Source organism: Equus asinus, chromosome 2, assembly GCF_041296235.1.
Source record: "Equus asinus isolate D_3611 breed Donkey chromosome 2, EquAss-T2T_v2, whole genome shotgun sequence".
Classification (NCBI taxonomy): Eukaryota; Metazoa; Chordata; class Mammalia; order Perissodactyla; family Equidae; genus Equus; species Equus asinus.
Window position 1 is genome coordinate 8,748,550 of NC_091791.1, and position 24,330 is coordinate 8,772,879.

General features: G+C 49.2%; 1 long non-coding RNA gene across 6 annotated transcripts in view; it reads left to right on the forward strand.

Annotated features, from left to right (window-relative positions):
* Window positions 1-18,441, forward strand: part of LOC106841591 (uncharacterized) — an 84,118-nt gene extending 65,677 nt beyond the window's left edge. For 3 of the 6 annotated variants that reach the window (XR_011493281.1, XR_011493284.1, XR_011493283.1), the window contains 2 exons: window positions 8,407-9,290; window positions 13,410-18,441. This is a non-coding gene — a long non-coding RNA (uncharacterized lncRNA). Of the gene's footprint in view, window positions 1-1,363; window positions 2,289-8,406; window positions 9,291-10,597; window positions 12,933-13,409 lie in introns of those variants that run through there. The other 3 variants (XR_011493285.1, XR_011493287.1, XR_011493282.1) reach the window with 2 other exon arrangements.
* Window positions 18,442-24,330: the final 5,889 nt, after the last annotated feature.

Below are 24,330 nucleotides of genomic sequence, written 5' to 3' on the forward strand. Positions count from 1 at the left end.
TTGAGATGAATCGCCTGCTGGACAGCTTCTACCTCAGAATTTGTGAGGAGACACCCAGCCGTCCGTTCCTCTATGAGCGCAGAGAGCTGTGTGCTCATGCCTGTTGTCTGTGGGGGCCTGGATCTTTTAGTCATGCTGGCACCAAAGAGGCCAGTGTGTTGTCTGGCCTCACTCCTGTCTCTTTAGAGATCTGGGAGGATGAACTGCCTTTCCAGTCTCCGTCTAGGTCCCTTAAGTGGACTTGGAGCAAAAGTTACAAAGTGTGGAAGGCAGCCTCCAAGATGGCCGCCTTGTGATAGTCATGCTCTTGTGTAATCCCTCTCCCTCTGGACTTATCGATTCTCTTCTAACAATAGAATATTGCAGAAAGGTTGGGATGTGACTTCTGAGGTTAAATTACAAAAAGGCTGTAGCTTTTGTCTTGGTGTCTTGGGTCTCTCTTCTCTCTCTCCGCCCAATCTTGAATCACCAGTTGCTGTGTTGTGAGGACGTTTAGGTGGAGAGGCCCTGTTATGGGCTGATTGATGTCCAAAATGCATGTGTTGAAGTCCTAACCCCCAGTACCTCAGAATGTGACTGCATTTGGAGATAGGGACTTTTAAGAGGTAATGAAGTTAAAATGAGGCCATTGAGGGCCCCTGATCCAGTATGACAGGGGTTCTTACACAAAGAGGAGAATAGGACACAGACACACACAGAGGGACCACCATGTGAGGACAGAGGGAGAAGACACCATCTACAAGCCAAGGAGAGAGGCCTGAGGAGAAACAATCCTGCTGACACTTTGATCTCAGACCTCCAGCCTCCAGAAATGCAAGGAAACAAATGTCTATTGTTTAAGCCCTGAGTCTGTGGTACTTGTTATGGCAACTGGAGCTGATGAGCGCAGGCCTGTAGCCATGTCAGCGAGCCTGGAGGCACATCTTCTGAAACTTGCCGGCAGCTGCACAAGTGGGCCTGGGAGATTTCCCAGCCCCGGTCGAGCCTTGAGATCTGACTGCAGCTCTGGCCGACTTCACTGCTGCCTCATAGGAGACCTTGATCCAGAGGCATCCAGCTGACCCACATCTGGGATCTTAAGCTACATGGTGTCTTGTCTATACTGTGAGATAGCAACTGTTGGCTGTTTTAGACTAAGTTTTGGAGTAATTTGTTACACAGCGATAGAGAGCTAATAGGCTTCCTTATCCTTCATGGCTAGAGTGACATATGTTTTATGGACACCACCAAGGCATTTTTGAGTGTGAAAGGAGATTCTAAAATAATTAAAATTTTGTATACTTTGAAAATATTTATTTCTCCACTGACAGATCGGTTTTATTACACTGGTGTTATAAATGGTTTTGTTAAAAACTATTTTCAGGGGCTGGCCCCGTGGCCGAGTGGTTAAGTTCGCGCGCTCCACTGCAGGCGGCCCACTGTTTCATCGGTTCGAGTCCTGGGCGCGGACATGGCACTGCTCATTGAACCACGCTGAGGCAGCGTCCCACATGCCATGACTAGAAGGACCCACAATGAAGAATATACAACTATGTACTAGGGGGCTTTGGGGAGAAAAACGAAAAAAATAAAATCTTTAAAAAAAAAAAAAAAACTATTTTCAGAGCCAGCCCTGATGGCCTAGTGATTAAAGTTTGATGGTCTCACCACTTCAGTGGCCCAGGTCATTTCCCTGTTGTGGAACCACACCACCTGTCTGTCGGTAGCCATGCTGTGGCGGTGTCTCACATAGAAGAACTAGAAGGACATACAATTAGGATAGACAACCAGGCACTGGGGCTTTGGGGAGGAAAAAAAAACAAACAAGAAAGCTAACTATTTTCAATAATAAAATTACATCTGAAACAAATATTAACATATATTTATGTACAATGAAGCAAAGTTAAAAACACTTTTTTATATTGACTGTCTGAATATTAAAAATAACAAAAGCAGAATAGTATACTTTAATCAGTTTCTTAAGCCATGTCTGTCTCTAATATGATGTCAATGGTATTAAAATCTTTTCCCCAATATGGTCTCATCATTTTAATTGTTTTTTCCATAATCAAAATTTACTGTAATCTTCAAAGAAACATTTTGTGGTTAGTGAGTTTGAAATTATTATAATAATATTTTTAATTGGGAAAATGTTCTCTCTACCAGTGTTGAGGTATCTAGTTGGCTCTGGGCAAGTGAAGGCTCATCTCGGTGCTAAGTTTTTGGCATTAAAATGTGGAAACCGTTCAGCCCAAATATTTACCAGGTACTGTCTTTTTGCCTCCTTTCTTCAATAAATATTTTTCTAAGATAAAATTCATCAAATAAATTGCCTTTATGATTCTTCTGAATGCTTCATTAAATTTAGATGCTTCAAAATTGTAGGCTTTTTCTATTTCATGCCCTTTTGGGACAGAACGTAATTTCTTAAATTAAAAATAAGAGCTCCATCAAAAGATTTTTCTTACAAGTCAAGATATTCTGAAGTATCCTTATAGAATTTCAATACTGAGCTCTCATTCTTTAATGTATTCCTTTTCTCCTTTAGTTTTTAGGGATAAATTCCAATGTCTTTTCATTTGCAAGTTTTGTTTTCAATTAGTGCAATTCTTTCCAAGCTTCAAAAACTGAAAGTCCATGTGCTCGATATTCTTTTTTTGTGTGTGGAACATTAGCCCTGAGCTAACATCCGTGCCCATCTTCCTCTACTTTGCATGTGGGATGCCTGCCACAGCATGGCTTGGTAAGTAATGTGTATGTCTGCACCCAGGATCTGAACCCGTGAACCCCGGGCCACCAAAGGGGAGCGCGTGAACTTAACTTCTATATCACTGGGCCAGCCCCCATGTGCCGAATAATTTGATCAAAATATTTAGTTTTGAGCAACATGCATCCAAAATTTAGAGTACTCTCATTTACAAAAAAGTTCAATATCATTGTAGGACATTTAAATTGACTTCAAAACTCCAACTCTTCTAAAATCTGATAGATGGCAAGCAGCAGAGAGAAAGCACAGTAAGCTGTGCTGAAGTGTGTTTTTTGTTTTTTCATTTCTCATCATCGTTGTCACATAATGTTGGTAACCGCAGCTCTTACTTAAATTGGTAGAATATCAACCTATTTGGATGCGATTATGAGTGACATGCGCACCATCACCAATTCCATGTCAATTTCTGCTTCCTCGGTTTCTTAATTTAGTAAGGATGTTCTTTTTACCCTGACGTTGTGCTCCACCAAAAACCGTATTTGCATTGTCATTGCAAAAACAAGAACTACTTAATTTCAATGTCAGCTTCACAATAGTGTTCTTAATAGTCTCAGATGTTGCACAATTAATAACGAAAACTTCCAAAAGCTTTCTTCTGAGTCCATGACTTGGATGAAAAAAATAAAAACATTATTGGAATTAACCGATTTCCTATTTGAAGAATCAGATGACACTGGAATAAAACTTGCATGATTTTACTATTTGTATAGTTTTTATAATGGAGCCAACATGTAAATAATAATTGCTTCACTTTTTGTACCTGAACATGATATTTTAGAATTGAAAATGAGTGAAATTTGAGCTTTACTTTTGATTAGGATGTAGAAAATGGTAGAAGACTGTCTCTCCTGAAGAAACACTAAGAACACACTGGATAAAAAATTATATGTATTTAAAAAGCTGTTGAAGAGCCGTAATGCAAAAAAGTTTGTATACCAGGGAGAGAGACCAATCCTCTCTAGAAGAGAAAAGACTGGTGGCTAATTTTATACCTGGAAGATGTTACCTACACAGTATGTGAGTGGACAGAGGCATGAGTTTGCCGTAGACAAAGATATTTTGCTGGAATAAAATAAGCTAAACTTTTAATTTCTGTGTGAGCCAACATGAGGGATTGGAACTTTGAAGAGCACCAAATGGAAAACTAATCTTCTTTGCCTGCTAGTAAACTGAATAAGTTATGGCTGAGGGTGTGGCTAGAAAGCAGAGAGATCTCATAGTCTCATGATGCCTGGTCCCCAAACTGTGCTGGAAGGGGAGGCCTGATTTCAATCTCAAATATGTTGAAAGCAGAGGTAAATTGAAATTAATTAAACTTGCAACCCAGCTCCAGCCAACCTCAATTCCTAACTGGGTCAAAGTGATCAACTCTTTTTTTTTTTTTTAAGATTGGCACCTGAGCTAACATCTGTTGCCAATCTTCCTATTTTTCTTCTTCTTCTCCCCAAAGCCCCGCAGTATGTAGTTGTATATTCTAGTTGTAGGTCCTTCTGTTTGTGCTATGTGGGACGCCACCTCAGCGTGGCCTGATGAGCGGTGCCATATCCATGCCAGGATCCGAACCAGTGAAACCCTGGGCTGCCGAAGTGGAGTGCATGGACTTAACCACTTGGCCACGGGGCCGGCCCTTGATCAACTCTTTGGCTTAGCTGTTTGACAGAAGAAAGGGCATGAGTTATCTACCCTTATCTCTACTTTTCTTTAATATTCAGTGTCCAAAATTCAATAAAAAATATAGAACATGTAAAGAAGCAGGAAAATGAGACTCATAATCAAGAGAAAAATATCGTAAATAGAGGCAGACCCACAAATGATCCAGATATGGGAATTAACAATCAATACCTTTAAGATATCTAATATAAACATGTTTAAAAATTAGAAAAAAATGAGCGATGGAGTTGAACAGATGGGGAATTTTAGCAGAGAAATGGAAACTCTAAAATGAACCCAAATAGAAATTTTAGAACAGAAAACAACAACAACAATGTGTGAAATAAAGAATTAATTGGTTAGGTTTAACAGACTAGACAGAACAGAATAAGGGATTAATGAACTCAAGGATGCTCAGTACAAATGATCCTAACAAGCACAGAGAGAAAAAAGAATAAACAAGAGAGAACAGAGTTGAAGAAGCCATGCTATTTGGTGCATGTATTTCACACACACTTTACTTGCTGTCTCTCATGTAACCTGCTGACCCCACTGACTGACGGCCTGCCTCTCGTGGGCCATGGCACAGGTCACAGCACACTGGCTGGTATACTAAATGGCCAGAAAGAGCCGCAGACAGGGAGACTTGTCCCACCACATGAGAGTGGAAGCTGTCCCTGGCTGCTCGTGTTCCTGAGGACTGATAAAACAACCAGGGAGGGCCCTGCATGGTCTTATGGAAAGGGAGGTGTTAGTTACTGGGACGTAGGTCACCCTATTAATGAACCTTGACCCATGGCCTCCAGAAACTCTGTGTGATTCCTGCCGTGTAATATCTGCCAGGGCTGCCATAACAAAGTACCATAGACTAGGGGCCTTAGACAACAGACATTCATTTTCTGACAGTTCTAGAGGTTCAAGGTCAAGGTGCCGGCAGGGTTAGTTTCTTCTGAGGCCTCTCCCCTTGTCTTATGGATGGCCCTCTTCTCCCTGTGTCTTCACATGGTCTTCCCTCCATATGTATCCACGTCCAATTTCTTCTTCTTATCCGGAGATCAGTTATATTGGATTAGGGCCCACTCTAATGATCTCATTTTAACTTAATTACGTCTTTAAAGGCCCTATCTCCAAATATAGTCACATTCTGAGGTTATGGGGACTTGAACATATGGATTTTCAGAGGACTCAATTTAGCCCATAACACCCTTCATTGGAGTAGCCTCTCTTTTCTCTGCACCTTTATTTAAACTTTCCTTATGAGACTGACCACCACTGTACTGCATCTTCTGGACACTCCTGTATGTGGCTAACCTCTTTTGTTAGAGTGGGGGCTCCCTGAGGGCGAGGTGAGTCCCTGTTTCATCCTGCATCAACACATCACCTAGCACACTGTTCAGGCTTTATCATTATTTCGGAGAGAGACATTGAGAGGACAAAAATATAAATGTGGCCTGAGACCCTCTTGGGTATGTGTCAGATGAAGACAGAGAGAATGAGTGCCATGAGCCTAGGGGAGTGAGAGGAGCTTCCTGGCTTTTCCGCACCCCTTCCCGTGAGGGCCTGTGTCTGCTCCAGCTCGTTATTTCCAGGGTAGGGGAGAGCTTAGCGGTCGAGGAGGCATTTGAGCTGGTCTATAGGTAATGAAACGGTCAGAGGAATGCAGTTTTATTTTTACTATGAAAGAAATGTGCATGCACATAAGAAACAACTCAAACAGCTCAGAATGGTACAAGGGAAGAGGGGAAAACTCTCCTAACCGTTCTCTACAATCTCCACCTGAAGGGTTACTTATAGAAACAGATTGCATTGTTTTCAGCACTCCGGGACTCACGGCCATGTCTCCGTGTGCTTTGCTCTCACTATTCTCTTTGTCAGGCAACGTCCCCTGCACTGAGTGGGTCCCTCATGTGAAAACAGGCTTAGCTCACTTCTACTACCCACCTCCCTCCACCTCAGTCCCTTCGAAACGTTTTCTTATTTTACTGTTTCAGTTTTACCGGTTCCCTTTAGAAATTTAAATTCTGTCCTTGCGCCTCTATTTTTTTGTTCTATCCCCTTTATACAGATTTCCAACTGTCGACCATGTAAGGGATAGAATTAGTGTTCTTATAGTTTCTTTGTATCTTCTCTCTTTCTCCCACCCCTTCTCAAGTGTCTGTCAAGCACACCATAATTTCCACGCTGTTCATGTTGATAACATGTACCTTCCCTTCTTAGCTATAATTGAGTGTTTGGTGCTTTATCTATAAATTAGTTATTGAAGGAGAAAAAAATAAACGCTAGGAGAACATTTTAAGAGCCTGAGTGAAAAGGATTTTCTTTTGTTATATTCCATTGATTGCTTAAACTTTGCTACATTTTAGTTTCTTTATAATTAGACCATGACCTTTTCTTCTTCTTTTTTCTCTCCTGAGTGGAGTTTCTAATTGCCTTGCTTTCTTCTTTTTGATAAAGGAACTCTATACTTCCATTACATCTTTATGGCTATCCGTCACTCAACCATACTTGGTTAAAGAAAATGTTTTCTTCTTGAAGATTTTTTTCCTTCTCAGAGTTCTCTGATCTCCAGTTATGGTTTAGCCAGATTGTATCTAGTTCTGTGGCCCAGCTGTGACCATGGAATTTTTTCCTTGGACTCCTGGAATGTTTAGTCTTTTAAAAAAATTCTCATGTCTTTTTTTCTTGCTTGGATTTCTTTCTCATTTTTCTGGAGCATATCCTGAGAGAATGTCTTTCAAAAAGAATTTTTGGGATGTAAATTTTCCAACCATTTGTATACCTGAAAATATTTGTTTTGTCCTTGTACTAATTTAATAATTTTTTTAAAGAAAAGAGGGAGTTGTAAGTTTAGAATTTTATATCTTTAATGAGAACTTGGGAGCATTGCTCTGTTGTCTTCTAGTTTCCAGCGCCGCTGATGGGAAGTCACATGTCGATGTGCTCGTAATTTCTTTGCAGATAATCTGTTTTTCCTGTTGGAAGCCTTGAGAATCTTCTCTCTACCCCTGGAGTGCTGGTTTTCAGGGGAGTATCTGTGAGTGGGTCTTTTTTCATTCATTCTTTGGTACCTGGTGGGTTCTAGCAATCTGAAGATTTATATGTTCCTTCAGAATTTGGGGATGTTATTCCATCATTTGTATAATTTATACATTTTCTACATTTTTTTTTTTAGAATTCTTAGTAAACGGATACACGACTTCTTAAATTGATCTTGTATCTCTCATATATTTTCTCTCCTATTTTTCTCTGCCTTCTTGATATACATTCTGAGAGATTTCCTGAAATTTAAGCTTTTTTCTATGGAATTTTTATTTTAGTAATCACACGTCTAAGAACTCTTTCTTGGTCTCTAATTGCTCCACCTTGAGCACAGCCTGTTCTCCTTTTTAGGGACACAGTATCTTCTTGAATTTCCGTTCCTTGAACTTTGTCGGCTGGTTCACTGGGGTTTGCACCTTCTGTGCGGGGGGTTCTCTTCAGTGCCTGGTCTGGTGGTCCGTGTTTATGGACAGAGAACCGGGGTGAGGAAGGCTGTAGCTGGTGAGGGTTTCTTTGCCTGTAGGGTGGACTCATTCTGCGTGGATTCTGCTTGGACAGTGGATCCCATCCACCTGAAGATTTATATATTCCTTTAGCACTTGGGAATGTTATTCCATTACTCACATGTGTAAAGATGGGACAGTAACATTTTTGTCACTTAACTTTTCTAAACCTCGGGTGCTTCCACAATAAATGGGACCAGGACAGTACCTCTCAGGGTGGCTGTGAGATGGGTGCAGCGCCCATGTGGTCATCACTGCTCCCAGGTCACACCTGAGGACAGTACCTAAGGTTTGGTGGCTCCCCTCTGGGCCACCATGGACCCAGGTTCCATGGCTGTGGTAGAGAACCTGGGACCTCCAGATCTTGGTCCAGTGCCCCATTGGTCCTGCCTGTTGAGCTGGACAGAGCTGAGGAACAGCCCGACTCCCTGCGCTGTGCCAGCTGAGTCCCTGCTCCTGTGCCAACAGCGCCTGTCTGCCTCCCTTGGAGAAGAAAGGAGAGTGTGAAATCGCCTTCCCAGGTGGGAATATGTGACCCCTCAGCAGACATAGGGAAAGGCTTCCAGCTCTGTTCTCACACTTTGACTCAGAGGGAATGGGCAGCCAAGTAAAGAAGAGCTCGGCAGAAGCTGTCACTGATGACATCCATCCTCCACTGCCGGTTCCAAGATCTGCAGAGGGGGACCAAGCTCTGAGCAGCGAGTCGGCTTTGACCTCCGAGCACTACGGAGCTGGACTGCAGACAGCCATGTCTGTTTTACAGCCCAGCGGCTGCTTGGAGAACTGTGTTGTGATGCTGAGCTTGCTGGGTTACTGAACACAGTTCAGACTGAAAGGAGGCGGATTTTGTGTCATTCAAGCTCATTCAGAATCAAAATCAGCTCCCTGCTGTCCACTTTCCCGCTGGCGCTGGCTGCTCCCGCGGCTCCATGCTCATGCTCCTGGACCTCAGGGGGCCGGCCTGCTCTCTCCTCCGGGTGCACTTGGGCTCCAGAGTCACTGTTTATAAAGCATCTCCACCATCCTGCTTGCGCATGGTGTTCCCCAAGCCCCTGAGGTAGGCAAGCCAAAGCACGTTCTGCCCATTTTACAGCAGAGGCCGGATCAGAAGGGCCTGTGCTTGATGTAATGCTCTTTTGCTGCCATCTTGAAGTGTTAATAATTTTATCTTTGAACATGTGTTTTGTAAGTGAAGTCTGATGGGACCATGGAGCATGCACATGGGCAGAGGAGATCCGTGCAACATACCTATCAGTTGTTCTGTGCTGCCCCACTTGCATAGAACGTTCTTAAAGCCCCGTGAGCACAGAACTCCAGGGGACCCCCATGCACTGGAGTTCAGCGAGACTCAGGTGAGTACAAAGCACGCATGTTATGTCAATGTCTGGGTGAGTGAGGGCGCTGACGTCTCCGAGAGGCCACACTTTCCATTCAAATCAGAACTTGCTTTGAATGCAGAAAGAAGGCAGTGATGTTCTAAGAAACATGAGGACCAAGTCTTATCCTTTCTCACTTGTGTTACTTCCCCATGTTAGTCAGGCACTTGCACTGAAAATGATGAGACAGAAGGAAAGGGAGAGACAGGACCGCCACAGCTCGCTTTCCTTCAGTCCCTCTTACTCAGCAGTGAGGCAAAGGCACCGAGTGTGAGTAGAATGTCAAGGAGTGAAAGAAAAACCACTGAGTCTTGCGCAGCATTTTCACTGTTCTGGTAAGGACAAAAATAAGTTTGCATATGCGAAGTATGAAACACGAGGTGTATAGTTTCCATGATTCCACGTGTGAGTTAATTGCTCTTTTATTTGCATTGAAAACTGGCATTGCACCATATAGTGATGAAAGGTGTACTCAGGATGGCATTAAATAGCAAATAAAAAACACCATGACTAGTCTAGAGACAAACACAGAGAGAGAGAGAGAGAAGGAGAGAGAGGGAGAAAGATGTCACGGAAAAAAGGAGAAAGCTTGGCATTTTAGTAACTTTCATGACACTTTTCCCTGGTGTTTGAACAAGGGTCTCACATTTTCATTTTGAATGCGGGCCCTGCAATTATGAAGATAGACCTGGCATAGGGAATGGAGCCTGAGAGGATGGGAGGCCCATCGAGGTCCCGGAATTATTCAGGGGTGAGCCAGGAGTAGATGCTGGGCTCTGATGGAATCTGGGGGCAGAATCCATCATGACGATGATGACGAAGAGGCAGATGATAAACGCACAATATCACACTGAGCGCGATACATGCAGTAGCGCATTCATCTCCATGGCAATCTGGGAGGCAGGTACAATTACTTTCCCCTTTTCAGAGGAAGAAACCAAGGCTTTGAAAGGTTGTGCCTGCATCCCTAGCTGGCAAGTAGTGCAGCCAGAAACCCTGGACCATCAGGCCTCAGTCGCCAACTTCTCTGCTTTCCTCCCTGCTGGGGGTAACATACTTGATTCTTTTGCCTCTGTCTGATGACCTCAGTCTCCTCTTGGTAAGACATAGGGCCATTCACTTTATTTACTTTTTCTTTTTATAAAAAAATGAATAATGAGAGTAATACATGATGAGTAATAAAATGTTCAAACTATATATAGCAGTGTTTTCAAAGTAGCGATAAAGAAGGTCTGCTGGTAACCCCTCCCTGGCCCCTCCCTGTTTGGTGTGTGTCCTTCCAGACCTTTCTCCATGCATGTATGTGCCAAGATAATTATCAAGATGGAACCTTCTTCTTGTTCTTGTAAGTATTTTCCTGCCTCCAGATCCTTAAGGTAGCCAAACAGGGGTTTACTACCAGCTTTTGGGGTTCAGGACCCAGAGCAGAAGATGTTAGGCACAGAGAACACAGCCCCGACCCAGGAATTTGTTTCAAAAGCCAAGCAGCCAGGAGCTGTGGGCCGGTAAGCTCTTAAAGGTGGAAGTGGACCAATGGGAGGAAGGGCGTGGACCGGGGCTGGGCCTGGGTCAGGGGTTTTGTGGGTTCTATAAGCAGGGGGAACCCGGTCACACACCACCCCCCCCCCCCCAATATCTCCCAGAGTAGCAGTGGTGGGGGAAGGGTCTCAGAAGGGCATGGCTGTCTGGGGCACATGGAGAGCTGGTCTGCAATGGCTAGGGTTGCCATGCCTAAACTTGGCACAAAAATAGCAGAGTTGCCCACCTTCACACGACCACGGTGGCCGGATGCAGAGCCCTCAGGGAGGACAGCTGTGGCCTGAAGACCCAAGATCCCTCCCTAAGGTTCCTGGAGCTCTTGGCTGATGCCAGAGAGACCACTCAACAGGATGGCATTAAATTGCTTATCCATCTTGTTGCGTGGGGATTCCAAGACAGGTTTATGTCAATTTAGGACAAATTAAGAAATGTGACATCTTAATACCCAAGTGAATTAGTAACATTGGACTGGATGACCCTGAGGTCCCTGCCAGCTCTGGCTTCTTGGCAGGCCTCATCGGAGATCAGCTCTTGCCCTTGGGGGGGCCAAAGATGCTTCCTTCTCAGGGCCCCATATCTGTGGCTCCCTGCCTAGGACCCTATCCCTTGAGAGATGGGCTTGCCCCATGGGTCATGACAGCATGTAGTTGTCTCATTGGGATTCCACAAAGGGAGGAGGGAGATCCCGCAGCAGCACTTAGAGGGGCACATGCTGCACTCCTGTCCCGGCGAGGACCTGCCTTTGATAACAAGTGGGTTGTCCACAGCTCTGTGAGGTGCTCAGCTGGTGGTGGCTATTGGGTCCAATTCAGGGAGCTGGTAATTTTCCCAGAGCTCCTCCCAGACAAAGATCCTGATGGCCAAGCCAAAGGCCACTCACTGGGATCTGAACCAGGCCCGTCTAGCTCCCAAATCTAAGCTCTTGAAAGACAGGAGCCATTATCCCGCAGGGGAGGAGGACAGTCTGGGTGGCCTTGCCCTCTCTGACTTCTCCCTACAGTCCAGAAGGGACTTCCATCACCGCTGGGGCACACCAGCTCTGCTCTTACAGCGCATTTGGGCCTGGGAGCTGGAGGGAGGGCTACAAGGACTGGGGAGCCATCCTCACACCTTGAGGCCAGCCTCCCCTTTCCCGTAACCTCGCACAAGCCCAGGCCTCCCAGGGTTCTCAGCCAGGCTGGGGCTCAGACTTGATCGGATCGCCAAGGGGTGGCAGAAATGGCACGGTCCAGGGGACCTCAGTTTCCTTTTCTGGAGAATGGGGACTGGACTTGATTGTCTCCCAGACCCCGTGTTCAGATGACCCCACAAAGCCATTTCCCATAGGCCAAGTTTTCAGGTTAATCTGGGTGAGAGTTCCACCAACGTGCAGCCCCCACCCATTTTGGGGTGAGGCTGTGGGATCACCTGCCAGAGGCAGCCCTTGACTCCTCAGGGGAATGAGGTGAGTGGGAGGGCACCCAAATGAGCCTGGGGGGAGGCATCCTGGGTTGGAGCAGTCTTTACCAGCAGGCCAGAGGGGTGCCACCCGCCAGCCAGAGCTTTCTGGAGCATTGATTTACCAGATGCATCAATCTACCGGATGGTAACTAATTTAAAACACCATTTTATTAAAACAAACCAAGATATTATGAATTAAACATAAAGTCTGCGTGAACTCTGAAGATCAAACAGGAGTTACTGCAGAAATTTCACATTTTCAGAGAGCTGCTCTGAGTTACTGCTCCAGAAGCCCACATTCAAGCTTACCCTCTTCTGCCTGGGGCTCCCCGGGGCCAGAGGGAGGCCGGTAAGGATCACTAACTTCTGCCCAGCACTCTGCAAACTCTCCATGCCTGTGGAAGTACCCAGCATTAATTACCTTATGCATTTCATAGGCACAGAGAGGTTAAGCCATTAGAGTGGCTGCAGCTAGCCCTGCTCAGCCCAGATGGAACCCAGGCCTTCAGACAGAGCTCCCAACCTGTCTCCTCCACATGATCCTTTCTGGGTCGTGTGCTCTAGGATGCCCCACGGCTGCCTGGGGGACCCGGGAGGCTGGCCTTGGCTGCTTTAGGAATGTCAGGATTTGCTGGAGAGCTGTGCTGCCCCACAGTCCCGACCGGGGGGGGTGGGGGGGTGGTGAAGGCTGATCTTGTCCACATGGTAGATGGGGGAGAAGGTGGCCCTCTGACCTTTGTTCAAGGACATGGCCACATGAGTGCACATGTGACAACCGAGTGCCATGCTGTTTCTCTTTGCCAAAGGAATGTTCCTGTCTCCCTTTTTCTTATCTGTACCAGGACTCGTGTGTGCATTTGGGAAGAAGTCTTGTGTCCAGCCAGGGATGGAGCTGGCCCGGCCTGTGTCCCCCTGACCCAGCACCTCATCCCTGGCACACATTCCCCCCGGGCCCACAGATGGCTTCAGGCGCGTGGGAGGAGAAGGCGGGGCTGGGACTCTCTTCCCTTCAGCGGGGCTGGGGCAACGAGGTGTTTGGTGGCTGAGCTGGCTCGGATTGTCAGTGGGGAAAGGGCCTGTCACCCCCTGGTGACCTGACTTTGTTCTTCCCTCCAGCCTTGGTGGCGGTGGACGGCCCCGGGGAGGCGCAGGCCTGTGATGCGCAGCAACCTCTCCGCCCGCCTCCTCTGAGCCGCGTGTTTTTCCACTGATGAGAAAACAGTTGTGGCAGAGTCCTGGCGGCGCCTGCGCCGGGGGAAGGAGAGCTGTTTCCCAGTCTCTGGGATGTTGTCAGCACACAGACCATGACCACACCCTTGCTGGGAGAAGAGTCAGCTCCTGATTATTGTAATAAATGGCAGCTACTAATAACCATAGTCCCAAAAAGGTGAAAATAACGCTGGCAGCTATTCCTCAGAGCTCAGAGTGAGCTGGCCCCCCTGATGGGTCCTTCACGGCATTGGCACATAGCAGTGATCTCATGATGAGTCCTGTTATCTGCCCCATTTTGCAGAGGCGAAAACTGGGGCTTACCAAGGCAAGTGACTTGCTCTGAGTGGCACAGTGACTAAGTGGCAGCCCTCGGGTCTGATGGCTCAACCTCTGTGCTGTCACCTGCCAAATCCTGAGACTTTTCTGTGACAGGCCTGGTGTTCCGGCTCAGCAGGCATCATTCCATTATCTCATAATGACCTTCGGGGCAGGTACTGCATTGATGTGGTCTTATAGGCAGGGGCACGGGCTCATAGAGGCTCAGTGACTTGCCCTGGTCACACAGCTAACAAGTGGTGGACCTGGCACTAGACTCCTGGTCTGTATGACCCCAGAGCCCTTGCTTTTTAGCACTGGGCTGCAGCTCCGTGGCTGTTGAGGGGGCTCTGGGGGAGGAATATTCTTGCAAGCAAGGGGCCGAATCAACTGAGATCACAAGACAGAGGTGATGTCCAGGCCATGGTTCTGCTATCCACCCTCCACTGGGCACAGAGTAGAGGCCACGTGCCCCGTGAGGGCTGCTTAGGAAAGGCCAAGCCACCGCATCTCAAGGGGGACAGTGCATGGAGCAGGGCCAGATGCCCAACCAGCCAGTCAGGGCTGGCCATGAGCCTTGCCTTCCTGTTGAGTTGAAAACCACATCTGAGCTTCTCGCCAGCCCTCCAAAAAAGCACAATAACCTAGACAAGCTGATTTTCCCATAATTAAATTGTAACATTGTCATCCTTTCAACAAAAATGACATATTAGCATTTCCCTGTTCACCTAGAAATTCATTGCACACCTAGGGAATTCAGAGACGGGCATGGGCGTTCAGGGCCCTTTTGCTCAGTGCACTGACTCATCGTCTCATGCATCAAATGTCCCAGCCTGGGGGCTGGGGACTCCCCTCAGGAGACTCAGTCCACTGGGCGATGGAGAAGTATCTGGGGCAGCTCTAGAACCAGGGCTGTATTGATCGATTGACTGATTAATTCACTCAATGAATATTTATTGAGCATCTCTTATGTGCATGAAATTGATATTTCAATTATTCATATTCTGCATTCATTTATTGGATTTAGAATTAGAAAGTGCCCTGTGATGTGCTCTATAAAAACCCAACAGACTTGTGACCTTGTTCACTTCTGGGATAAAGAGATCATCTTCTACAAATTGAAAATTCACTTGAGGTTTTGAGCATGCCCCGTATGTCCAGATTTCGAGTGAGAGCTGGAATCTACCCTGGTATTTCTCCACCCTGGCTACAAGTTAGAATCATCTGGAGAGGTTTTCTAAAAGATCCAGGGTATTGCCTGGATCTCATACCTATAGATTCTGATTTGATGAATTTGAGGTGGGGTCCTGGAGAAAAGGTGTGCTTTTAAAAGTCCCAGGTGATTTTCAAGTGCAGCCACATTGTGGGCCATTGGTCTATACAGTAGTTCTTAACCTTAGCTGCACATTTGAACCTCCTGAAGAGTTTTTAAAATTTCCATGTCTGGGTTGCACCCAGTCCACTAAATCAGAATGTCTGAGAGAGGCACCCAGCCATCAATATATGTTAAAGCTCCCCAGGTGATTCCAAGGTGCAGCCAAGACTGAGAACCACTGGTCTGCACCTATATTATAATAATAAATCACAGAGGATGTGAGGTTGTACCTGGGTTTTGAAGGATGAATAGGAGTTGGCTAGGATCCTATAGGGGAAGAAGGGACATTTCCAGGTAGTGAAACCGGTATACGCAAAGGCAGCAGAGCGGGAAGAAGAGTAGAGGATTTGGATTGCAAGGACACTGGAGCAGCGGCAGGCAGGCTGTGCAGGCCAGGAGAAACGAATACGGCAAGTGAGACAACTGGCTCTGTGGCCCTGGCTCTGCCAGAGGAGTCCCAGGAGGGAGTGACTGGACCTGCTTCCGTATGAACATCCCTGCTGGTGATGGATGGCCTGGAGGGTGGGGCGGGAGTGAGGAGAGCAGCAAAGAAGTTGCTCCACAAGCCCAGATGGGAGAGCCGGAAGCCCGGGACCATGGAGGAGGCCATGGGGTGAAGGAGAGCCTACCTTCTGGAGACTCCTGAGACGGTGGGTGGGTCTGGAACAGGTTTGCAAATTTCATGACCCTCTTCTCATGGAAAGGTGGCATTCATGTCCCTTCCCGTTGAAACTGGGCTGAACTTCTAGGTGCCAGAATGCACCAGAAGTGACAGTGCATAACTTCTGAGGCTGGGTCCTGGTTCTCTTGAGACACACCTTCGAGCCCTGAACATCGACTCAGAAAACTGCCCACCCCGAGGCCGCCATGCTGGGAGGGAGCCCAGGCTGCAGGAAGAGGCGCATGGACACGCTGTGTTCTGTTGGACAGATGCTGCTGAGGTCCCAGCTGACATGAGCATCAACTGCCGTTCATGCCAGTGAAGATGCCTGCAGAAGATTATAGACTTCAGTCTCAAGTCTTCCCAGCTGAGGCCCAAGAGACCGTGGAGCAGAGACAAGCTGTCCCGCCATGCCCTGCCTGGACTCCTGGCCTGCAGAATCCAACTGATGAATAAAATAAATGGCTGTTTTATGCCACACAGCAATAGTTAGCGGAATGGGTGCACCCTGCGACTTGGTGACCAGTCAGAGGCAGGGGTGAGGAAGAAGGAGCAGTGAGAGATGCCCCCGTACTTCTGGCCCTGTTAGATCTGAGGGACTTGTAGGCCGCTGGCTGGAGGCATCCAGAGGGTGGAGGAGCTCTCTGATGGCCAATGTCCCTGTCCCTCCTCAAACCATCAGGTCAGATGGTCGCACCTCTGGCCGTCTTCAAAGAACTCTGCACGTCCCTTGACAGCTTGCAGCAATCCCCACTGAAGTGCGGTCCCTGCCCAGCAGCCTCAGTATCTCTGGGGCCTGCTTAGACATGCTGGGCCCCCACCTGGGTTGTCACAAGCTCTCCAGGTGTCTCTGAGCTGCCAGGGCCTGGGAAGTGCTGGTTTCCCTCGGTGCAGGTCCGGCCCTCCCTGTGATTAGAATCACCTGGTGTGTTTGCTAACAATCCTCATGCCAGGGCCTCTGAATCAGAGGCCCAGGGAGGGCCTGGAAGCCCATGCGTGACTTACAGGGGATTCTTCTTGTTGGGGCTTTGAGAACCGCTAGGACAACAGGCCCCCATGCTGTGCTGTCGCTCAACCACTCTGGGCCCAGGGCAGCTTTAAGGGATGGAGCCCAGGAAGGGGGCTGTGGCTGTCACCTCTGAAGGGGTCTAAGGGCAGCAGGGGCTTGTGAGGCAGCAGCTGCTCCTGTTGCCGCTGCCCGTGGTCCCTGTGGTTTCCAGTGGTTGGGGCCTGACCAGTTCCAGGGCTGGAGGGCCTCTGGTTGCTGGTTGTGTTTAAGGGCCAGCCATGGAGCTGTGGGGAAGCTTTCGAGGTGGAGAGACAGCTGGGATGGGGGAGGGAGGAGGTGGGGACTGAGAAGGAGCCCCCGGCCCAGGACCAGACCAGCCTCTCCAGGCGACCAGGAGGCCTAAAAACCAAGCCATTAAATCGCTCAGCTTTGTTTTTATTATCAAGTGTTGTGGAAGGTAAAACCCTCACCTGATGGCTGGGGCTCACCTTGGGGTGGTGGCTGGGGATGGAGTCGGGGTCAGGGAGGGGCAGGTGTCCATGTGAACCAGTGACCACAGAGCTGGATGCAGCTGCTCAGTGGCCACATCCAATGAGCCGTGTACAGGCCCTGCTTTGCCTGTCGTGTGTGTGTGTGTTTGTGCATGTGTGTGTACATATGTGTGTGTGTATGGGTGTCAATGCATGTATATCAGTTTATGTGTCTGTGTATATAAGTGCGTCTGTGTGTGTGAGTCTATGAATGTCAGCGTATCTGTGTATGTGGGGGTGTGTGTACATGTGTGTGCATGCGTGTCTGATTCTGAGTGTTAGAGTGTGCGTGTCTTTGGGTGTGAGTGTGTGTGAGTGTGTGTGCGTGCGTAGCTTCTCTGAGCCCCCCAGAGTGTCCTGACCCCTGGTAGGAAACTCTCTATCTGTGGCGTTGAGCTGACAGTGGCCAGGCCCTGTGCTAAGCGCTTCACATGACCATGGCTGACGTGCTACGAGGTCATCCTCATGACAGCCTAGGGGTGCACACCTCCATCCTCTCTGCCACGCAGGGGAGGAAGTGGAGGTTCAGAGGGGCTCAGGAACTCGCCAGCATCTCCCGATCAGTAAGGGGCTGCTCTGGGCTGTCTGACTTCAGGGCTTAGCGAGGCCCATGAACCTGGTAGTATCCACCTGGGTAACTGTTCCAGGCCAAAGGGCAGGAGCCCTGGTCCACAGCCCAGCCCTGGGATCCTGCCCTGGCCAACGTCTCCCCCAGAGCCTCCCAGTCTGTCGTGAACACCCTGCAGGACAGTTCCCATGGGTTCACATACTCAACCCCGCGCTAGCCTCCTCAGGCACCCGTGACCACAGAGGAGCTGAGTAAGGCGAAAACCTCAGCCGGCCTCACGCCAAGTAAGATTTACTGCGCTGCTGAGCCCGAGCTGGACATGGTTGGCAAAAGACAGTCTTGGTGTTTGCAGAGGCCGGCAGCCTGGCATTGGGCCAGGCCTGGGTGTCGCTTCCCTGTGGACACACCTGGGCCAAGAGCGTGAGATGGAGAGGACCACCAATTCTGAGATGTCACTTTGCTGCTGAAACATGCTGATCTAAAAGAATCCAAGAGAGTGGTTTATTTATTGCTGAAGTCATCTCAAACGGAATTAAGCACCTAAATCAAATTTGTTACGGCTTCTTGTCTTTCTCCACCACCTCCAGAAGGTAGAGTTCGCATTAACTCTGTGTACACATGGAAAACTAGGTTGGTAGAGAAAGCTCCGGCTGGAGGGCCTTGGAGTCATGCAACACGTTCACCTGTTCATTTATTATTATTAAAATCACGTGGATAAATTACAATGCAGTAGGACGGGGCGGCCCTTCACCTCTCCAGGAGCTCCTCCACACGGGACCTAGGGGTCGATCCTCCCCGCCGTTCTGGGAGCAGGGAGCACAGGTTTATTGTTAGCCCCAAGTCGCAGGAAAGGAAACTGAGGCTCAGACATTAATGGACTTGGCTCGGCCACACAGCCAGGGACAGGGGAGCTGCCATCTGCCCAGGTCAGTGTGTTCCAAATTCAGGCACGTTCTCCAGTCTGATGATATTATTCCTAAAGCCACAACTTCCACCCCTGCCCTTCACTCCACCGGATCGCCTTCGGTCACCAGGACCTCATGTCGGAAGGGCGTGAATTCGGGCACCAAACCCCAGCCTGACCTTCCACCAGCACTATGGGGAGTAGTCAGGGATGCGGGCTGGGGCTGCGGGAAAGAATAGAGGACACCAGTTAGATCTGCATTTCAAATAAACCACGGACACTTCCTTAGAATAAGTATGCCCCAAATACTGCACGTGACGTACTCGTGTTAAAAATTTACTAGCTGTTTATCCCAAGTGCAAATGTCACCAGACATCCTCTACTTGTGTTGATCAACGCCTGCACCCTGAGGAGGGGAGGGGTCTTCTCTGGCTACTTGTTCCCCCTCAACCCCCAGAACCTCTCACTGTCCAGGGCGTGGGGCCCCGTTTTCCAGGCCAGCCCTTGGGGAGTTTGGGCCCTGCACTTATCAAGCAGGAGAGACTCCAGATCACAGAGGGAGGTGTGGGAGCCAGGGGACCTCTCCCAAGGGCTCCGCGGATGGACATAGACTCCACCCTTCTGGCCATGGCTTGGCCGACTCCGTCCTTGTCACCACTGGTCGGTAGGCCGACCCCGTTGGAGAGAAGGGTCAGCTTAGCCTTGGGCAAGTCCCTTCACTTCTCCATGCCTCAGTTTCCTCATCTGCCAAACTAGGGGGATGACGGCACCCATTCTCCCAGGATGTCCTGGGGACCAGAGGAGTCAACATTGGAGGGCTCTTGGCTCAGTGCCTAGTATGCGGGAAGCCCCAAGGAGGAGGTTGGTAACCAGGATGAATCACATGGGACCAGCCCATATGCCCTGACTGTGGAGCGGGGAGAGGAGCAAACCCTGGAGAACAGAACGGGCCGGAGGAGGGGGGAGGAGGAAACATTATTTACACATACTTTAAAAGAAACACGATACCACCCGTTTACCTGCTGATTAGAACCCCGGGTTTGGGAGAGATGTTAGGACCCGGCGGCAGTCTCTCTGCAGAGGAGGCATCGCCATTAGATAAGAACGGACTGAAATTACAGCCCTCTGAGGTCCCGGGTGTCGTTCCAGCCCCTGGGGATACGCAGCAGCCCCTTGAAGCCCCCGGGGCCCCACAGGCCTTCTGGGCCTCCTCAGAGAGCGGAGTGGACGACTGGTCTCAACGCCCGGAGCCCAGCTGGCTGTGGCCCCTGGGGCAGGGACGGGTCCCAGCCACTGTGTACCGCAGCGTCAGGCGCGGCCATCACGTGCATCAACGTTTGCTGCAAGGATGCAGGGCAAAATGGGCCGTCTCCGTGGGCCTGAGAATCAGCTCCAGGACAAAGAACTCCCCTGGAGGTGGAGGGGAGTGTCCTCCACGGAGGGCCCCCCATGGCACACCAGTTCCCGCCGCTCCACTGAATTTTCTGACCGCTGAGATGCTCCACAACAAATTCCCTCACCCAGCTATTATTGGACCCTCAGCCATATGTACATTTTTTTTTCCTTTAAACAGAGGAAACTTTAGCAGAGATGACAGAATGAGAGGGGCAGTGGCCTTTATGATAAACTATGCACAAAAAATGGTACTTTCTGAGAACTTTTTGTATATTCACTCATTTAATCCTCACAACAACGTTATGAAGTGGGTTTTATTATTTTTCCAATTTTACACATCAGGAAGTTGAGGTTCAGAGAGGTTAAGTGACTTCCTCAAGGTCACACAGCCAGGAAATGGTGGAACTAGAACTTGAATCCAGGCCATCTTGCTCTGAAGTGTGTGCTTTTAAACATCTCATGATAGAGCCCACCTTTAACCTCACCAAAATATCTGTTTTCTGGCTTTGTACCAGGGGCCTTCTGAGGGCAGATCCTTCCACTCCCAAACCAATGACTATTCCATTCATCAGCCTTCTCTGAGTAGCTCCTCTGTGCAGGTTCTGGGACAGGCATAGGAGAGAGAGAGGATTCAGACACAGTTCCTGCCCAGAGGCGCCTGCAGGCTAGGGGGAGACAGGCAGGTGCCACCAGCGCAGTGGGTGATGGGTACAGGTGGGCACCGAGGGGAGGTGGCAGCCAGGTCACAAATGCCCACTTCCTGCCAGATTAGCAAGGGGACACCTCCCTTGCCTCCTGTCCACCTCCACCCTCCAGGCCTCTCCCAGGCCTTGAAGGCCAGGGACCCAGCAAACTTTCTCATCCCTGTTTCTCAACCACCTTCCTGTCCCTGCCCACGCCACCACAGCTGGACTGAATGGCCCCATTCGGGGGGGGGGGGCAGCTGCAAGTCGCTGGCCACACATGATCTTTTGCTTTCTGAAACCAACATCACACATGAGCCCATGCTCCAGGGACAACCTTCAATTTGTGGCATGTGCCCTCTGTTCTTCTTTTTCTGTTTCTGTCTGTCTGTTTCTCAACAAACGTAGTTAGATCATCTTGAATAAGATGTTTAGTCCCCAGGCAAGAAGCCCACACCTGGAGGAGTGGAGCCATCAGTAATCCTGAGATTTACGGCATCAGTTCCTGGGTTAGGGGAAAGAATGAGCGGGTTATGGGGCAGCCTGAACAGCTGATGACACCACTCATTTCTGCCGACCCAGATGAAGACTCCACTTCTCCTACCCCGCCTCTTCCCCGGGGGGCTGGGAGGGCTGTCACGGGCTGGCTGCTGCCTTTTTTGAACATCTCAGGAGCTGCTCTCGTTCTGACTGTCAGAATTTGACATGTTCCATCTTGAAGCCGAAGTCTACAAGAATATAAGTCCTTTGAAACCAGACACAGTGGGTAATCTGGGGGAACGTGTTTCACCTTCAAGATCGCTCATGATCATGCAGATATTCGGAGAGCTTCATTTTGCCTTTTAACAGGGATTAAAGAGGAAAGCTGGCTGCCGTGGGCTGTGTTTCAGTCACTTACAAACAGCAGTTCAACCATTTGTTCAGCCCACAGTTATTTGCTGAATGCCTACTATGAGCTAGGCTCTGGGCCAGGCCACGGGGACTGAGACAGGCCGACACTGGTGCCTCCCTGGAGGCCCAGCCCTGCTGAGGAGCACTGCTGGGAAGACCACCACAGCCAGGGACAGCTGGGCCTACCCGGTGCTCTAACACAGTGTGGTGGAGGCCATCTGGAGGAAATGATTCGGCATTAGAGAACAGCTTACAGCCCATGTGCTGGGTATCTTCTTTCTGCCTCAGGAAGAGGTTAAGAAAGAGTGGTCAAGGGCCTGGATTCAAACCCCTGTCCCTGCCACTTCCTGGCTGAGTGGCCTTGGGTAAGTTACTTAACCTCTCTGAACCTCAGCTTCTTTAGGAAAGCAGGGTTAATTGTCGTCCCCATCTCATAAGGGTTTTGTGAGGATAAAATGAAATCGTGCCCATACAGTGTTTTGCACATGGCTGGCACACTGTGTGCACAAACAGCAGCTGACACCGTTAGGCTGTCACATTCATTTACACTCTCTGCACCTGTGGGTTGAACAGTGAGGTTTCATGTGAGCACCGGTCCGGATCACACTGCTGCCCATCTTGGAGTTTCCAACAGCCTCGCTGCAAGGAAGTTCTTCTCTTGCCATTCAGGACCCCTAGCTGCCACTCGGCCCCAGCCAGGCTGCTCCACTGAGGCTCTCTCAGAGCGCAAAAGGCTGCTCTTAAGCAGACATGGACTACAAGGCTCCTTGAAGACACTCTGCGCTTGCCTGCTCCCTGATGCTGGCCAGGCTACTCTCACTCTGAAATGCCTTCTGCCTTTGCAGTCGCCCTGGTCAATGCCCTCTAGGTGGGCCCATCTCAGGGGCCACATCTCCAGGAAGGCTTCTTGGATTTCCCCTCTTTCATAGCCCTTCTCCTGTCCTTCCATGATTCCTCTCAGTTGGGCTGATGAGCCCTCCAGGGCAGAGAAGGGGGTTTCCTGATCCCTTGTCCAATGCAAGTTGGCACTCCTGCAATGCTCTCCCAGCCCAGAGCTGGGCCATAGATGGCTGGACACTGGCAGTGGTTGCAGCAGGGGGTGGCATACGTGGCAGTGAGTGGCCAGATGTGCTTGAGGTCTGAGGCCGGAGGAAGGAGCAGCTGTGTCCTCTTGCTGGTCTTCGACAGCTCAGTGCCCCAGGGCCGGGAGAAGCAGGGCTGAGGCCCCAGGTGGGCAGCAGTGCTGGAAGGATTCGGCCTATGAGCTGACCCCTGATTTAAACCATCATCTCCCTTCTTCCCTCCCCACCACTCCTCTCCCCTCTGCCCCCCTCCCCCCCCAATATGGTGTGGAGTGCCAGTGATGTGCAGGGAGCATGTCTGAGCACAGCCACTTGTTCTCAAGTCAGGGTGGTTGTTTCATGCACAGGATCCATTCTTTAAGCTACTGTATCATGCACAACGTGAATAATTCAAGACCTATTTCTCGCAGCATGGATAAAGGGCAGGGTACGATTATTCACTAGCTGTGGTGGTGCTGACATGGGCAGCACAGAAAGCTCCACTGACACCTCGTTCGTTTGCAGTTATGCAATTCTTGACACATTTTGAACATGTGAAAAGGGAGATTTGCATTATTTTAAATTTTGCACCACAGGAGGCTTTCCTAACATTTTGATGCCAGATTTTCTCCAGAATTCAAATCACCCAGAATGCACTGCACACCTGTTAGTTCCCCAAGGGCTGCGGGTCCTGTGATACCCTCTTTGAGAACCACTTTTGTGGCATTTCATAGTGACAAAGTGCTTCCCCTGCTCCTGGGAACTCCCAGCCAAGCAAGACAGAGCACTGACTGCAGAGCTGGACAAGCGCTTCCACTGGTCGTGGCAGTGGGCGAGCAGCTTTCTCTTTCCTGCTCTTCTCCTGTCTCCCGACCTCTTAGGGCAGCAGCCTCAATGCCGGAGCACTGGGCCCTGGGGACCTCGGAGCTAGTCTTTGCCATTGATTGGCTTGGTGGGACTGGTTCTCCTCATGTTTTCACCACTGCTGAGTCAAGGGGCTTGGAAAGAGCTAAGAGAGTCACAGCATTGGCTTTATTTAACTTCTTTTTGTAAAGTCCGCCAACAGCTAAGGCAAAGGGGAATTGCTTTCCTGAAGGTCCTCTGGTCCTCAGTTCAGATGCCCAAAGGGCTTTTCAGGAGTGCAGGCGCCTGCTGGCAGGTGGGCTTTTAAAAATCATCCTTTGAGCCCCTGATGTGTGCCAGGATGGTTCCAGGCACCTGGATCCTCTTCTCTTTCAATCCTGACAGCAACCCTACAAGCGAGGTTTTCTGGTTCCCATTTTCCAGATGAGAAAATCAAGTCTGAGTATGGTTAGGTCACTTTCCCAAGGCCACATGGCCAGGGAATGCCAGAACGAGGGGAGGAATGCAGACCCCAGGGTCGCAGACCCACGCTCCTTTCTCGCTCCTTCTGAGACCAAGGAAGTGTATGG